General features: G+C 36.7%; 1 long non-coding RNA gene across 3 annotated transcripts in view; it reads right to left on the bottom strand.

Annotated features, from left to right (window-relative positions):
• Positions 1–424: 424 nt before the first annotated feature.
• Positions 425–10,793, bottom strand: part of LOC108530758 (uncharacterized) — an 81,476-nt gene continuing 71,107 nt past the window's right edge. For all 3 annotated transcript variants that reach the window (XR_001885944.1, XR_001885949.1, XR_001885954.1), the window contains 2 exons: positions 7,623–7,875; positions 425–545 (listed from right to left, as the gene is read on the bottom strand). This is a non-coding gene — a long non-coding RNA (uncharacterized LOC108530758). The remainder of the gene's footprint in view (positions 546–7,622; positions 7,876–10,793) is intronic.

Genomic DNA, 10,793 nt, shown 5'->3' with positions numbered 1-10,793 from the left:
TTAAAATTGAAAATTTTATAAAATTCATTGAAGTTGACAATAAAAGAATAATCAGATAATTACATAATGATCACAAGTACTTCCACCTTAATATTAGACTGAAAATGTTGAAGGTAAATGTAGGTAAATATGTCATAAAGGAGTCTGTGAAATTCTAATTTACTTCTGTGTTTTTGTCTTTTCCAGGGAAACAATCAATTTTATTATTTCCTTGTTTTCCCAGAAGGGGATAGTCTTAAATGCAATTGTGTACCAAGGATTAAGAACGAGGTTATCCTTTTCGCTCAAGCAGTCAAGCAGCAATCTTCCCAGAATTCCCTGGCAAATATTTCAGGCAACATGGAGGCTAAATTATTTATTTGTTGGGTTAAAATTGACTTTTCTAGGATATACCATTACGCTGATTCACGGAGCTTACCAAAGGTCCAGGGAGGGCATCCTGCCACTCTAGTTCCAAAACTGTAGCTCTTTAAGTTGATGTAATCAATCCCTTTAGTATAGGTGATGTATTGCTGGCTTTAAACACCAAATTTGCAGAAGCAAACCTGAAGATATGATTTCAAGTTAAGAAAATAAACACTATACACTATTTGCTAACATTGCCATAATTGCTCTCCTTCTTTTGAACTCACGTAAGCTTCCTGACCACAATTACCAGAATGGATTAATAAAAGTTAACATTTCTATCATGTAGTTTCTTTTAGAAAGATTAGAGCCTTCCATGTGCTGTAAGACATCACTTGGTAAATCTTGTAGAATCTATTTTTTTCTTCCAAATGTGTTTAAAATTCTTCTTTTTCTCCGTTTCGATTTAGTAACTTTAGATCTCTGCATTATGTTGTGTTTTGCACGGAGCTATTGACTTCAGCTAAGGAACCGTGAACAATAATTATTTTGCATGACTAAGGTCTGGTACACCACTGTCAGACAGGCACTTTACAGTACCACTAGTTTCAAAATTTAGAACAGAACTGTCAAACAAGCAAATGCCTACACCAAAGACTTCTATTTTCAAGCTACAGGCATGAGGTCTATGATGTGCAATAATAGTGTGAATCTTTATGTTCTTGGGAAAACTTCTGATTTGACAGTCCTGGAAATGAAAGCCTGTTACTTTCTAGAACAACAGCACACATTTTCAAGCAAGGCTGAAGTATGGCATAAGTGCTGGAAAGACGCACTGAGATTATTAAGTGGTAAAGAGAACTGTTTTTATGATGAGCAGAGGACAACCTACCCCAAACTGAGAAATTCTGATTTGACTCACCTCAATTGGACATTTTTCCAACCACTTGAGAAAACTTCTATGGAGTTACCAATTTATATTCAATTACAATTTTTATCCTAGAAACATTATATATCTAATACCAGTGTTTCCCAACATTTTACAGAACCCAAGGGTGGAACACTCTCACACATTATTAATAGGCAGGAACATACCTTTTATATAAGTTAAATGTCTTTTGTCTTTTCAGCACAGCCATGTATGTATGACCCACTCAGAAACACAAGGACAAACAATTTCTGTTTACAAAGTTGACCTTTTATCCCTTTACATTTTTATAACACTTCAATTTTTTTTCTAGTGTCCTCTCTTCTACTGATAATTCAATTCTCAAAATAACACTTTAGGATAAGTATTATCTTCCTTTCATAGATAGGAAACTGAAGAACAGACTACATGACCTTAAAATGTTATATGGCAATTAAGAAATAAAGGGAGGGCGGGAAGTATGACTGACTAGAAGGTGAGTGGGCTGAAATGCTGAGCCTTCACAGATGTCTCTGTCTTTAAGTGTGAAAAAATTTTAAATATTTCCTTTTTATAGGCCTATGCAAGTCTTCAGAATGAATTCACACTCATATATTTATTATTGCTGAATTATAAATCAGAATTCCAATTTAATCAGTAAAAAAGAGAAGTTTTGTCCTTCTGCTCATTAGCTATTCAATCTGCTTTATAAGGTACTTCCTTCTTAGGTGGAAACCCAAATAAGAAATAGCAAATTGTCCAGACTGAAAGTAACGTTTTTTCCAGGCTATGGTAGAACTAGGATAATTATCTCAGGTTTTTATCAGAGGACACCTTCTGGGTGACCATAGAAATATTGCTACACTTTAGTAACTGGATTCTCTAGTTTTAGCTTCTCCTTCGTCACCTTCTACTTCCATAGAGCCTCCCCAGGACTGTCTGTTTGGATTTTCTGAAGCACAACTGGAAACCCTTAGTGGCTCCCCTTGTCTGGAATTTAAGAATTTAATGATTTCTGCCTAGTCTACCATTCTAATCTTATCTCTAGAATGTGTCATGTTGCAATAAAATTGAAGTGTTTGGGAAATGGAATGGGTCTTCTACCTGGTTTGGTCAATGTCTGAGGTGTCAAGATCTTGACTGTAAGATCTAGGTAAGATTCACCTGCACTCAGTGTTAACAGTACCGGAAGGGGTTATGTCACTCAAGCTTCCCTTTTTCAAGACAGTTGGAATATTTGTTGAGAATCACTAAGCAGATATCTTGAAAATAAACATTATTCCTTAGAATACATATGGACAATTTAAAATTTCTACCTACGAAAATTAGTAATATGCAATCCCTGGCACCCTCAAAAGAAAGTGGCTACTGAAAATGAGAGAGTTTAGCCAGGTCTAGGTAAGATAGAAGGGAGATAAAAAGAAGAGATGGTTGCTGGAATAGAAACCTGGTGATGCAGAGCCAGTGAGACTTCAGGAGCAGTTAGGGAAAGGGTTCAGACAGAGATGAAGTAGCTGGGGAGTAAGATGAACCTCAGAGGGAGAACAGATGTGACTTCAAAATAGATATGACTAAAGGAAGGAAGATGTTTTTGAACAGATGTATGGGGTACATGTACAATTTTGTTAAATGTATACAATGCATAGTGATCAAAGCAGGGTATTTAAGGTGTTCATATCCCAAGCACAATATATTTTTTTAACTATGGTCACCCTATTCTGCTATCAAACACTGAATTTATCTGTATGTTTGTAGCTTTAACTCACTTCTCTTTGTCCTCCCCACTTACCCCTCCCAGTCTCTCTTTTCTAATGGAGATTTTCATTAAGATGTTAGACATAATGTCTAATATAATCCTCCTCTTCTTTCCCCATACTGTCTTTAGTAAAGTATTCCACTCTCTGAAAAGTCTTAGAGAATCGTTTTTCTTTTTATTGACCTAGGCAAGTCTAGTCTATTGGCCTAGGCGAATCATGAGAGTGCGGAGTTGGGCTTCAACAGATGGATTGAGAACAGAAGGTTCTCTCAAGCACAGCCACATCTTGGTTAAACAATTAATGTACAATAAACATATAGCAGGTTTCGATCACAGCTCCAGTTCTCCTTGAGAAGAAACTGGCAATCATTTGATTCAATAACTCAATAACTGAAAATAACTCGAGTCAAGTGGATTTTTCTTCTGTGTGTTCTACTGTTTTCATGCCAGCAAAACCAATGCTACATCTTACTACAGAACCAGTATTGGGAAATCTCAATCTTTAATTGGAGATTTGCTCATAGGGCAGTCTGTTTATGGAAGTCTAGTTGTGACTTATATAGAAAGGTTTTCTTTTCAATATCATCTTTAAATGCTAACTGGCTGTGAAAATTATGCCCTCCTTGTCTGTCATCTTTTGTAAGAGCAAAATCCTTTTCTTCTGTTCTCTTATTCAAAGAGGATTGGAAATATAGGGATAGAGTTCAAAACTCCTATCCTGATTAAAAAAAAAAAAAGAATTGCTTCTTGCCTCAAATGAGATCTGTAAATAGGGTGCATCATGTTAACAGTGATGGAACCTTTTCCTGTGAACACTATGAAGACTCGCTCTTTCACAATCCCTGTGAACAAGGGCTTACGAAGGACAAAATAGGTATTATGGGGTCAGTAGAAAAATTATTGCTATCTTGACTGTATATGAAATTCATGATGAGGCAGACAAAGTAGAATAGGTTGAGAGGATAAATGTGTGGAGGTAGTTAATTTACACATGTTCCACCTACTCCCATTGCCATACCTGTCCTCTGTCCTGACAGAGAGTGTCTTCTTTCTGACATCAGTCTCTCTAAAATCCAGACAGCCTAATGCAGCTCCTACTGCTTCTTAATTCTGAAGCTCTCACCCAGTTAAAGGTGATGTCATTATCTGCTGAACTTTTGTAGTAAATTATATTTACCTATTTTACAGCATGTTTACATTATCTTGTAATTTGATTACTTTCGTAATCTTAACACTCCTACCAGACCATCCTAACTCACTCTTGACTATAAACCATGGCCCTAAGTTTGTTAAAAAACTAAACACACACACACACATATATACATACATACATGAATATATGTATATTTATGTACCCATATTCTTCCTCATCTCTATTTTTGAAAATGTTCATTATGATATGTATTATTTATATATGCAATGGAATAATAAATATATGCGATCAGAAATACAAATATTGTATTATGTCCTTTATTTAGGCCCTTTACTCCCAAGATCCTCTCAAGTGGTATCAACAAAACCTAAAAATCTCTTACCACCTAGGATTATTTGCTAGGATAGATCATCTCAATTTTCATATTCATATCACAGAAACATATTCTGCTAGATTAGATGGGTTTTCAAACTATATTTTCCCATAGGATTCTGTGTTCAAATAAAATCTTAAAGATAACCTTAATATTTAAAACAATTTACAGCAATATGCAAGTCTTTCAGATGGTCTAAAATATTTAATGATTGGAGAAAATAAGTAATTTATTGGTTAGGAAATCCCTGAAGCATCTCCATGAAATCTTGGGGTTCATCTAGTCCAGCTCCTTCTTTTAACTGCAGAGGAAATTGAAGCTTAGAGAGGCTATTGTAACCTATCCTACATTACTCAGCTAGTAACTAGAACTTACATGTTCTCAATCTAAGGACCTGCCTATTGTATCACTCTCCTAATTCTTCTTTGTGATTATTTTAGAGCATTACATTTCTTGGACCTAATTTCAGAGTGTGACATATGTCCCGTTTGAATCCTAGAGCTCCTACATTCTGCTTACACCCACTCTTTCAAAGTCTAGGGTCCTGCTTCATTCCAGGTCCCAGGAAAGGCTTTCCTACCAAGAACCCCTGACACTCAATGGCTATGCTCTGGACCTCCTCAGGGCTTGTCCTCAATGTCTGGCCTGTTGTTCAGCCATCTTCTCATCACCTATATTGCTTCTCCTTTGACAGATAGTGAAGATTTATTTGAACCTGAAGATCCTTATATCTTTCTTGACTATTCCACATTTGGCCTGATTTTGCAGTGAAAAGCACTCCCGACTCCACATGCCTGTCTCTGAATTTACCACCCTCAGGCTGAGCAACAAATCTAGACTTTCCCCCAATTCTTCTGTTTTCTCTGTCTTGCTCAATGTACAGGGAGTAGAGCTTGAATTCATTCCATCTTGGTCCTCTAAGAATCAGGTGGGGTGAAACCTCTCTTGCTTTCTCCTCCACACACACACACAAGTGTACAATGTACTAAGACGACAAATAACTACATGCTCATAAGCAGAACAGGTAATATAAACTTCAGTGGCTTAGAAAAAGGAAAGATCAACATTGGTGAAAATAAATAACAAAAAAATGCTTTTGAAGAACATCTCTTCCCAGTACCACTGGATAGAAAGTCAGGGGCAGGAGCCATATCAGGGACAATATGAGCAAAAGAATCATCAGAAATATGGAGATAGACTTGGACTGAGAAAAAAGGTGAAACATTTATATAGGGGATTATTTCAAGACTATTTTTTATTGGAGTTTGCAATTAATGATTTTGTAGAGTCTATTACTATAACTTTGATCATAAATCCTTCAAGATTTCTGGTTTTGATTTAGTTGATTATGACCACATCCTTCTGTTTACTTGTTAGTCATTAGGTGGGTCTTAGGCAAAACTATGAAGTAGGTAATAATTCATCTGTCAGCAAAGGTCAACCAGACTTTTCTCTGCACATAGAAAAACAAGAAAATGCCTGCAATGCTATCATGGATCCAGCTAATAGTCAGCTGCCATGGTCTGAATATGAAAGACCATGGTAACTACCTGAATCCTGAAGCTGATCTCAAAGACGTTGGGATCTTTCCCTGCCTGACTTCTCTCTGTATATTTGTTAAAACTTTTTATCTTGCAGGTATGACAATACCCCATACAAATTCAACTAAAATGGATTTATTGACTCGTATAATTAGGTAGCCCACAGGTATGTCTAATTTTTGTAAGGGCTTGAATCAAGTGTCATAAAATGAAATTAGGATCTCTCCCCATTTCTCTGCCCTGCTTCATTGGTGTTGACTGCATTCCAGGCAAACTCTCTGCTCATGTTTGGAAGATAGATCTGACTCTAACAGCATACTAAGTCACAGAATTAAACCTTCTTGACCGTAATTTGTTTTAATTGGATCTGTTATCTATCTCTAAAATTAGATAAAATGCACTGAATATCTTACACTAGATGAGCCTACCTGGAAGGGCAGGGATGTAAGTGAATCTCAGTCACCTATCAGTTGGGAAACTTGGGAAGAGTTTTAAGAATGGGGTAAGGATGTTTGTATTCTAAGGGTATAAACATATGTCCACTAAGAAATAGCAATTTTCTATGACTCTTTGTTCCTCTGCTTCCTTTTATTGTTTATTTCTAGAACCAGGTGGTTGACTGGGGTTGAATTTCAGTTCTGCCATATATGTGTGTGTGTATATATATGTATATTTATCCATAGAATCTCAATTGTTAGTGGAAGAAGCTGGCTGTCAACAGAAGTCAGTGTGAGGTGACCTCAGGCAGGTTATTTAACTCCACTAGGTTCCAGTTTCCTCATCTCTAAGGAAGAAATAATAATCCCTACCAAATAAAATTATTATGAGTATTAAATTAAATGATATATATATATATATATCTGCCATACACCCCCCACACACACACACACACACATGTGACCTTCAATAAGTTATTTGACCTCTCTATACCACATTTTTCCCTTCTGTAAACTAGAGATAATCATTGTACCTACCTCATGGGGTTTTTGTGATGATTAAATAAATACATAAATAAATAAATAGTGCTTAAAACAGGGCCTGGTGACAGGTGAAGCCCAGTGGACTTCCTGGGCCAAGTGGGGAGTTGGAGAACTTCAGACATTCCTTCAGATGTTCAGATGTGTCCAGCTAGATGTTTCCATCTAGCTAAAGGATTGTAAACACACCAATCAGCACTCTGTGTCTAGCTAAAGGTTTGTAAATGCACCAATCAGCACTCTGTAAAATGGACCAATCAGCAGGACATGGTTGGGGCCAAATAAGAGACTAAAAGCTGGTCACCGGCACCAGTAGAGGCAACCGGCTAGGGTCCCCTTCCATGCTGTGGAAGCTTTGTTCTTTTGCTCTTCACAATAAATCTTGCTGCCGCTCACTCTTTGGGTCCGCACTACCATTATGAGCTGTAACACTCACTGCAAAGGTCTGTGGCTTCACTCCTGAAGTCAAGCGAGACCACGAACCCACCGGAAGGAAGAAACGCTGGACACATCTGAATGTCTGAAGCAACAAGCTCCAGACACACCATCTGTAAGAACTGTAACACTCACCATGAGAGTCCGCGCTTCATTCTTGAAGTCAGCGACACCAAGAACCCACTGGAAGGAGCCAATGCCGGACACACTGGCACATGGAAAGTATTCTCTTGCATTTATCATTATTATTATTTGATTATATCACTTTCTGCGATTCTGACTTCTTCTCTCTCATTTGTTGAGTTTCCAGTTCCTTCAAATTGCCTTACTCAGGGTTCCCAATGGAACTAATTTCTAGTTTTTCCAGTCTTCTCTGGCTTGTCAATACCTATGTCAATAACATTTTTATCAGTGCATTCTTTCTGTGATTTACAAAGCTGACCAGAAACCCTACAATCATACATACAGAACTTGTAGAAACCATGGAAGCCATCTATTCTAGTAGTCTCCAAAGTTGGGTGGACAGGAATCTTGATCCATTGATGTCAAGGGGAAAATCTATTAAAATTTATATGTCTATGAAAATCTATTAAAATTAAAATCTATGTAAAATTTATAAACCTATTAAAATTTTTAGTGTAAAATTTGAAAGAAATGAGATAATTCTTAAATGAATGCATTCAAAATACTACATACTTATTATTTAAAATAGTCAATATATTAAAGGGCGCATGCTCAGTTTTTTCTTTTTACTAATAAAATGGTACAATCACAAAAGTTGGAAGATGAGTGATTTCATCTACTCCTCTTACATCACAGAAAAGGCAAGGGACACAGAGAAGGGAAGCAACTTATCCAAGATCTCAATTGTTAGTGGAAGAAGCTGGTTGTCAACCGAAGTCAGTGTGAGATGGACCTCAGGTAGGTTATTTAACTCCACTAGGTCCCAGTTTCCTCATCTCTAAGGAAGAAATAATCCCTACCGAATAAAATTATTATGAGTATTACATTAAATGAGAGAATATTTAAAGAGGGCAGTGCAGTGCTTGGCACAATCAAAAGTTCAATTAATGTTAGTTCACTTTCTTTCCTCAGGGTAAATGTCTTCTTCATCAAATGACACTGCTTTTCAAAAACTAGATAGTAGTTTAGTTTTAGACATTCAAAAACTAAATAGTACTGCACTATTTTGTGGTGATAAGGTTATATGTTACTAAGATCTTTGCAATTTAAAATAGATTTTTAAAGGCTGCAGACATAAGAATAAAACCAACAAACTCAAGCGTCACAGTAGGCTGGTGGCTGAGAGATGTAGGAGTAAGGGGCTTCTTTGCCACCTTTGGACCAATACTGGTGTTGGTCCCAGAATTCTCTGTCGGAGAAGTTTAGGGGCAGTGCTCTGTTTGGGAAGGGGAATCAGGAACTTATTCTAAAGCTGGTTGCAAATATACCATTTACTTAGATGTATGTTTGTTTGGAGTAGTACTTTTAAGGGATGTTTCTATTGTCTCCCCTTAACCCCCGACCCCGCAAGTCCCCCAGCCATCACTGGTTGCAGCCACTGGCCATCACATATCTCTGAATTACTAGCTTAGTCTTTCTGTTCCTACTCAAAATCCTATGCAAACAACAATACATCTCCTTCATATTCATATGTGCTCTAAATAGCCACTATACTATGCAAACTGTTCGCTTTCAATTTAATAAGTCTTCTCATCCCTAAATCAAAACTAATTAGCTTTGTTTTTCAAATTGCTGACACTGGGGGTCTTCGCTATAACAAACCTGTGTGTGATTAGTGATATAACGGCTGGTGCTGAGCTTGGGCAAATATTTATAGAGTAATCATATTGGATAGGGTTGAATAACCTCTTGGATTAAATGTGAGCTTCTGCCAGGCGATGCTGCAAAATTGTGCTAATTTAATGGTACAGTCCATTGTTCCGTCTGCCGATATAACCTCTGTAGACACTGATACAAATATAATCAAGGATATTAGGGCATAGTATGGCTCCTTTATTGGCACTCCTGGCAGTAATGTGCCAGAAGAATCCAAATATAAATTACGTGATAGGTAAATAGAAGTACATACAGGGAGCAGATCAAATATACACACACACAGCACAGGGAGGAGCCTAAGGTAAGTAGTCACTGATTACATTGTTGTTGTGCCATTAGTATATTAGACACAAAAGGAACAATTTTGCTTTTATTTACTTTCAAGAGCATTAAACAGATCTTAATTGGGTAAATCAGCTGTAGAGTTAAAGGCGGATTGTTTCTAGATCAAGCTATATTGATATTAACTCCAACTTCTCACAGAGACAAGGAAATGAGCCTGAAGATACAGTGTTAATTCTTAATACGTAGCTCTTAATGTGTAGCCTGAAAGGAAACTCAGACCTTGGAAGAAAGAGATGAAGGCAATAGTTTTCCCAGATTTATACATGTAAGCAATGACCAAGTGGATACTAGAAATCCCATCTTCACACACCCTGCCCAGTGCTTTCTCAACCAGATTATAGGGATCCATAAAAGTAAAATACTGTAATAGTGACCTACAAATGACTTGAAGAACCTGGGTCATTTCCTTATGCATATTCATTACTCATCATGTTATACAATTTTAATTTAATAAAAGTTATATATTTGATATGTATTGGTAAAAGACCTTGATAGCTTTTATTCACATTGATTAATTGCAATTGCACCATTTTAAAAATACAGCTTCACTGTCTGTCTTAGACACTCCAACCGGTTAGCTATATTTAGATGTGAGGGGGAGGCAGAGTAATTCTTAAAGGGTTCTATGTTTCTTACAACTGACTTGACTGACAGTCCTTAAGTGCTATTTCTTTCAAAGCAAATACGACTCACAGCCCTTAGGTAGAGTGTGTGCACAGGCTAGAAATATTGATCTGTCCACATCCTAGAAACATTCAAACACAATAAAAAAGAATTTTTAACTTAATTCTGAATAATGCAATAGCAAAAACATATGAACAGGACAAAATCGACAATGGTAATGTATCTGTAATGCTTTATAATGTCAAGGATTTAATTTAAACTCAAGAAACAGCAACTATCTTTCCAGCTCGAACTCGCCCTCTTCAGCTTAACTGTGACAGTTCTTAGAACAGGAGGTGCCTAAAGAAACTAATTTAAAGATATAAATAAATATGCATTTATTTAAGTCATTGAGTACAAAGTACCCACTTTAAGAGTAACTCTAGTCACCAGCTTAATATTTAGAAATGAGAGCAACCAGCAGGCAGTTTGGTTTGGTAAGACTTCCCTTTAGAGTTT

This window comes from Rhinopithecus bieti, unplaced genomic scaffold, assembly GCF_001698545.2.
Source record: "Rhinopithecus bieti isolate Rb0 unplaced genomic scaffold, ASM169854v2 scaffold_110, whole genome shotgun sequence".
NCBI classification, from domain to species: Eukaryota; Metazoa; Chordata; class Mammalia; order Primates; family Cercopithecidae; genus Rhinopithecus; species Rhinopithecus bieti.
This window is presented reverse-complemented; position numbering and strand designations above follow the sequence as displayed.